Here is a 7,130-nt window from a genome sequence, read left to right on the forward strand (position 1 = left end):
GATCTACCCCCACGATCCTGTCTGCCACGTCCCCGAAAGGGCTGCTGGGGAAGACTCTTCCCTTTCTTATCAGAAAGACCCTCCATAATCTTGTCTAGTTCTGAGCCAAACAAGCGGTCCAGCTCAAAAGGGAGACTGCACAGATTATATTTTGAAGCGTTATCCGCGACCCATGGTTTAAGCCATAAGGGCCTGCGGGCTGCACAAACTAGGGCCATAGATTTGGCTGCCAATTTCAGTTGTAACTGTGCAGTGTCGCACAGAAAGTCGGTCACTAAATTGACGGTTTTAAATGCAGCCATGATGTCATCTCTATAAACTCTCTGGTCAACATCCGTCTGAATTTGATTCAGACGGGAACGGAGGAAGGATGAAACTTTGGTGGGCCAAGAGTGCGTTTGGACAGTTTGGCAATAGCCATGTCCACCTTGGGAACGGAACCTCACGATTCCACCAAGGAGTTAGCCATGGGAAACATGGTCCTGAATTTCTTAGTCAGGACCGGACCCTTCTCAGGCTTCTTCCATTCCATCCGCATAACGGAAAGAAGGGTCTCATCCGCCTTAAAGACATGCTGTGCCCGACCGGCGGGATCGAAGGAATCCCTAGGGTCAACATTATGGTCCTCCGACCTGATGGACTTTAACAACTTTTGTGTCTTTTCTGGAGGGAAAAAACATGAAGTTAACTCCTTTTCATCCGAATAGGAAGAGAGCAATGAAATTGCAGCGGGTCTCTTAATGGGCCCGGAGGTATCCATTGGAGCCTGAGTAGGAGCAGGAAGCCTCTCATCCAGAAGGTTAACCATGCCTTTGATGGAATCATCCACATATCCTTTGACCCACTGGTACATTTCTTGCATGGTGAGTTCCGTGGCCGACTGGGATCTACGGCAGCCCTTGCATCTTGAAAAAGGACAATTGTCGTCCAGAAGCGCGCTGCAAGTCGAAACAGGCCAGATGCTTCCTTTTTGAGACCGATTTGCGGGTCTCCGGGTCTTTAGGTGAAGCCATCGACTGCAAAAAAACAAAGAATTAGTAAATTCTGACAAGAGAATGACATCAAGAAAAGGAAAAGTAGGCAGCAGCCCACCGAAGCGATGTAGCAGGAAAAACCAAAATGAATGGATTTCGGCAAAATGAAGTACAGAGTACAACAGGGCTCTGGGAGCTAGCTAACAATAAGCGTGTGCTGCCAGAGAAAGATCAAGAGAAAAGAGACTCCTTAAAGGGGTGGAGATCCCGCCCCCAGGCGGATCTAAATCTAGATCCTAGAATTTACCGATTATAAATCCTAAATTAAATATGCCATCAGGCTAGAAACCCCCCCCCCCCCTTCCCCCCAAAAGCAGCTAGAATAGCAACAAAATACATGCAGGAAAAAGAGATTCTCTACGTCACTTCCGGTGATGGCGGTGCCCACCGCAGAGACCGGAGCGCTGCACTATCCAAGCAAAAACCTGCTGACTGTAAGGGGAGGAAGGTAAGCAATAACAAGAGCCCCAAATAGTTAAAGTAAGAGGGGCTAATACTGAAAGAAGAATACTACCCCAAATCTGAGGAGTTGGAACCGCCAATCTACCTGTCAGGAGGACAGAAAAGAACACAGTGGGCTGGGGGGTGTCCCCTCTTTTTGTATGGGTGTAAATCTTTATTATTGGTTCTTGGGCTCATTAAAATTCCGCCGGTCCTACCAGTCCACGGGGGGTAGTGAACCCCATCTGTGCTGCTGGTAGGACGTAAGGGAATATGTACTTCAAAAGTGTAATTAATGTTAAAATGGTAAGTCTCCTAAATAAAAATGAAAAAAGTAAATATTTTTTTTGTAAGTGCAACCAAAATAAAGTAAAGATGTGGAAATATATTTCTGATAAAAATATTGAATAGTATTTATGTATGTGAAATATTGCAGTTGAAAATATTAAAATATGGCAATTTTAAAAAAATCATAGGTTTTAAGTTTTTTTATAAAGATATGCATATTTTATGAGTACAATTTTACCACCTAAGTAAAGTACAATATGTGACGAGAAAACAAAGTTAGAATTACTTTGATGTGCAAAACATTTACAAAGTTATTCTCTGCTAAAGGCCTCATGCACACGACCGTTGTTTCATTCTGTGTCCGTTGTTCCGTTTTTCAGCGGACCCATTGACTTTCGTGATCCGTGGTTCCAGTCCGTGAAGACAATATGACCTGTCCTATTTTTTTCACGGTAACGGTTTGCGGACCCATTCAAATCAATGGGTCCACAAAATTCGTGGATGCACAACCGTTTGTCGTCCGCGTCCGTTTTATTAATCTTTACCATGGCAAAACTGTCTGCCATATTTGAGCCAAATAAAAAATAAAAATAAAATTACAATACAGGAAGGAAGCTTCAGGTCATAGGTTATCTGATAGTAGTTTGCTAGTGACCTGTGGTGATAGTGTTTGTGTGGTGTTTTGAGGAGAATAGAAAAATTTGATTTCAACATGCTGTGACAGGGTGTCACAATGTTTTGCAGAGAAAGTGCTGGCTTGTGTGTACATTGCAAAAAGTTTCCGGCACTTCATGTGTTAAAAGGCTCCAGGAAGGTTTGGTTTTCTTTGTATCCAGAAGCTTCCTGGGAAAAAGAAAGCCAGGTTAGGGTCCTGGAGCCAGTCAGGGAAGAGTTGGGTGGGTTCCCTGACCACCCGGAGCCAGCCCGGGTTTTACCTGCCTGGGGGACTGCTCACACAGGTGTACTAATTAAGTCAGCAGCCCTGATCCAGGAGCTCTCTCTCTGGGAGTCTGGGCAGTCTGTTCGAGAAGCTGCAAGCCTAGGAGCTCTGAGAACGGTTAGCTTCTCCACCTAACTACTGAACTGTAAGTTGCTCTGTTTTCCCCTTGAAAATGCTCTTTGTGTTTTGTGTTGTGAGTTTAGCTAGGGCTGCCGAGTGAGGCCTCTTTCGCACTTGCGTTGTCCGGATCCGGCGTGTACTCCACTTGCCGGAATTACACGCCGGATCCGGAAAAACGCAAGTGTACTGAAAGCATTTGAAGACGGATCTGTCTTCAAAATGCTTTGTGTTACTATGGCACCCAGGACGCTATTAAAGTCCTGGTGGTTGCCATAGTAGGAGCGGGGAGCGGGGGAGCGGTATACTTACCATCCGTGCGGCTCCCGGGGCGCTCCAGAGTGACGTCAGAGCGCCCCATGCGCATGGATGACGTGCCATGCGATCACGTCATCCATGCGCCTGGGGTGCCCTGACGTCACTCTGGAGCGCCCCGGGAGCCGCACGGATGGTAAGTATGCTCCTCCCCCGCTCCCCACTACACTTTACCATGGCTGCCAGGACTTTAGCGTCCAGGCAGCCATGGTAACCACTCTAAAAAAGCTAAACGTCGGATCCGGCAATGCGCCGAAACGACGTTTAGCTTAAGGCCGGATCCGGATCAATGCCTTTCAATGGGCATTAATTCCGGATCCGGCCTTGCGGCAAGTATTCAGTTTTTTTGGCCGGAGCAAAAAGCGCAGCAGGCTGCGGTATTTTCTCCGGCCCAAAAACTTTCCGTTCCGGAACTGAAGACATCCTGAACGGATTTCACTCCATTCAGAATGCATTAGGATAATCCTGATCAGGATTTTTCCGGCATAGAGCCCCGATGACGGAACTCTATGCCGGAAGACAAGAACGCAGGTGTGAAAGAGCCCTGAGATAGGCAGGAGCCAGACGGCTATTGTTACTTTTGGTTTCTGTTTGTTGTTTTGAGCAACTTGCAAAATAAATTGCAACAGTGTGACGCACAAGCTACAAAGGTGTCGATTGTTCCTGTTTCTGCCCAAAACAACCCCGCAGGAAGGTGTAACAGTTCACAATGCCTAGATGGAATGTAGAAAAATTAATAACTCTGGTTCAGGAGAGGCCAGAGTTATGGGACAGCAGGCTCAATATCTACCAAGAGTCCGCAAGGAGGTGTCAGGGGAGAAAGTGGCCCGTTCCATGAGGCGTTTAGAATAGCGAAAAGCCGATGCCAGAGGACGGGCTGATTTAGGTAAGTGCCAGCAATGTCATTGCACTGTCCTGGCCCCTGTCTTGTCACTATTGAACTTGCTATTAATTCCATGATGTCTTAATAACTGCATACAAGTGTGGAACACGGAGGTGAGCGTTCTGCGGTATCCCAGCCTGGCATCCTCTTTTGTTGCTATGATGCTGTGTGCTTTGTGTCGATGCTGAAGTACAGTCAGACACTGGTATAGATCATACGAGTGTATTACGGTACTGCACTGGCGGCACTAAGCGCACGGCGTCATAGCAACCAATGATGGAGTGAACTCCTGTTCTCAACAGGATGCTAGGCCGTGATACCGCGGAACACTCAGCTCCGTGTTCATAAACTGTATATTTTAATGGCCTGCCTTATTTTATATAGGCCTATATATGGATTTTTCAAAACAATCGTAAAATATATATACCATACTCCTACCATTGGGTGTATTTTAAATGCCTGGCCCTAGCTATGATACTGAAAACTGTAGTAATGGATACTATGCATGTGCACCTGCTAGTTGGTGGCTCTTGTTCTAGTTTTAATTGAGCATACAATAGTTGGTACTTAACACATATTGTGAAAAAATTTAGATACCAATGGCTAGCACGATTATTCACTGGCTTCATGAACGTATTTCATTAGTATACCCACACCAGCACTACTGTAGCATGTGGTGTCTTTTCGTCCATTTTTTTAAATATTTATCTTCAGGGGGCTGCTTGATTTTTTTTTTTTTTTGAAATATCTGCTTTGCTTTTTTTTTTTTTTTTTTTTTTTTTTAAATATCTAAGATTGTAATTGGTTTATTTCTAAATAATCAAGCAGACCAAGACCCGGTGGAACAGTTGCCGGGATCAATTCCGCCGGGAGCTGAACGAGCGAGGACGCAGTGGGGATGGTGGAGCCCGCAAAAGGCCATATATATACACGGCCCAATTAGAATTTCTAAAACCGGTCATGGATTTGAGGCCGTAAGTATGTTTATTATGGTGTTTGACTATTGATGACCTATCTCCTCTGTGTAGGTCCTATTATTTTTTTTTATTTAAAAGGCAAAGTCATCAACGAACAACCCACGCTCTTCAGCAGTATGAAGAGTCAACACGAGCACATCGCACATGCCCTGCCCTCTGCCGTCTCTCTTCCTCTGTGTGCCACTTTATGTTAAATCTAGTCACAGATATCTGATAGGATAGAGTGCTATCAGTGCTGGAAATGAGAAGGGAGATGACACTTCAGGGGGCTGCTTGATTTTTGAGAAATGTTTGCTTTGCTCTTTTATTTTGCATTTTTTTTATTTTTTTGTAAAAAAATATCTAAGATTGTAATTGGTTTATTTCTAATAAGTCAAGCAGACCAAGACACGGTGGAACAGTTGCCGGGATCAATTCCGCCGGGAGCTGAACGAGCGAGGACGCAGTGGGGATGACACTTGTGCACTGCACGTATTTTCTCATCATACAGCTGATTGTCATATATTTTGCCAGGTGTTTATCTATCGCCATTATGATAGTTTGTACCTATCCTTTTGTATATGTTCTAAATATGATAATGCTCGCCCAAGGCCTTAGCAGTCATAGGTACCTGAATAGTGTTCCCATTTAGGTATTGTTCTCTGTGTTCCTATGTTTCTGGACAAAAATGCTAACATTTTTTATAATAGTTTTTCAAAACTGGACCCCTTCACTATGGATATTGCCTTTACCATTATTAGCAAGTTGTATTTCAAGTCCAAAAAAATGTTTTTATTCAGTTTAAATAAAAGGCACAATACTTTGTACTATTACATTGACTAATGATGCACCAACTGCGTTCCTGGAGCAGAATTAGAATTTCAACTTCCACCATGGCCTTATGATGCATTATAAATGTTCTGGGAGTGGAATTTGTGTTGGTTTATTTGACAAAAACGAGTGTGACAGTGTACAAACACGTCCAATGCAGATGCACAGAATTTCAGCACTTAGTTAGCTCCTAGAATGTGTCCACCTGTTTTCGGCCAGTACATCCCCAAACTACTATCATTGCTCAGAAAATTTGTTTCTAAAATTGTGTTGATGCTCCCAATAGGAATCCTCTGTGAATTTGTGTTTATGGATGTGTTAAATTATCATCTCACGAGGATTTTCCACATTTTGTGAAAATATGTCTTGTATGTAGAATCAACGACTTTAGCACAACACAATATTTATTTTTGGCATTAACCTTATGTAAATCCGAAATGTTGGACTCCATATATTTAATATATGTTTATTTCTAATTTTTACATACAGTACTGTCGACAGTTTGGATGATCCTGAGGAGTCAGATCTGGGTGGGAGCGAAACTCCAGCTGGTTTCTCCTCAGAAAGTAGCCCCACTCATACCCAGGCTGAGGAGACAGAGCATCCGACCTTTGCGCCGCCAACCCTTTCCCAGCGGAGCACGGAAAGGACCCAGCAGCCTCAGCCAAGGCTGCAGAGAATTGTCCCCCAGGCTTCCTCGGCGGCAGTTACTCGGGAGCAGATTGACTCTCGAGTCATTGAATTTCTCGCCAAGAGGAGGCGTGAGGGACCAGAAGAAGCTGTGGTGAGGGGGCTGGGGCCTTTGTGGGCAGGGACGCCCCTCAGTAAATTGAGTCCTTGTGTGGCAGGAATTGCAATGGTGATTGAATTGTTTTCCTCACCATACGAGGAAGACATTGTCGCAGAAATATACAATGTGAGGCGCAAGATCCTTGCTGCGCGCTCCCACCCTGTTTCTATGGCCAGCCAACCCCAACCCCATGGCCCACCTTTACCTGGCCCACATTACCAGGTGGTAGAGGAAACAAACCCTTCACAGTTTTTTAGTCAGGCTGCCACCTATCCCAGTGGGCCACAGCCAACCTGAACAGGTTAGGCCAGAGTTCATTTCAGCCCGGTCCCTTCACCAGGGATTTATTTGAGCTGTAGTGGTGGTTTACAACTAAAGTTTCATATATTTTTTTGATTGTTTCCTTGCCTTATTTTTGGCATAATTGTTTGTGGAAAATGTATTTGGGGACCTTGGGTTTTGTTATAAAAAGAAATACTACAATGCAATGTGTCTTGAAATTATTACAAAAGCAAGTACAATTGTGACTGCAACC

General features: G+C 44.5%; 1 long non-coding RNA gene across 1 annotated transcript; it reads left to right on the plus strand.

Annotated features, from left to right (window-relative positions):
• Positions 1-2,726: 2,726 nt before the first annotated feature.
• Positions 2,727-6,475, plus strand: LOC122938421. Its single transcript, XR_006390016.1, has 3 exons — positions 2,727-2,848; positions 4,844-4,992; positions 6,295-6,475. It is a non-coding gene; the product is annotated as an uncharacterized LOC122938421 (long non-coding RNA).
• Positions 6,476-7,130: the final 655 nt, after the last annotated feature.

This window comes from Bufo gargarizans, chromosome 1 (assembly GCF_014858855.1).
Source record: "Bufo gargarizans isolate SCDJY-AF-19 chromosome 1, ASM1485885v1, whole genome shotgun sequence".
Taxonomy (NCBI): domain Eukaryota; kingdom Metazoa; phylum Chordata; class Amphibia; order Anura; family Bufonidae; genus Bufo; species Bufo gargarizans.